Source organism: Penaeus monodon, chromosome 29 (assembly GCF_015228065.2).
Source record: "Penaeus monodon isolate SGIC_2016 chromosome 29, NSTDA_Pmon_1, whole genome shotgun sequence".
NCBI classification, from domain to species: domain Eukaryota; kingdom Metazoa; phylum Arthropoda; class Malacostraca; order Decapoda; family Penaeidae; genus Penaeus; species Penaeus monodon.
Window position 1 is genome coordinate 30,264,630 of NC_051414.1, and position 204 is coordinate 30,264,833.

Here is a 204-nt window from a genome sequence, read left to right on the forward strand (position 1 = left end):
GTCGGTAGACAATAGACAGGCAATACCCATTCCCGCTTTTTCACTGTCGTTTAGTGCGATTATACTGTTTACATATATTCTTTTGTATGTGGACTTTCCGTGTGTTGCTGGTGCTTTTATTATCCTTGCCACCATTATTGCCACTGTGATTGTTATTACGCATGAGCCTGCATGTGCGTTAGTGTGCGTGTTTGTAAGGTAAGG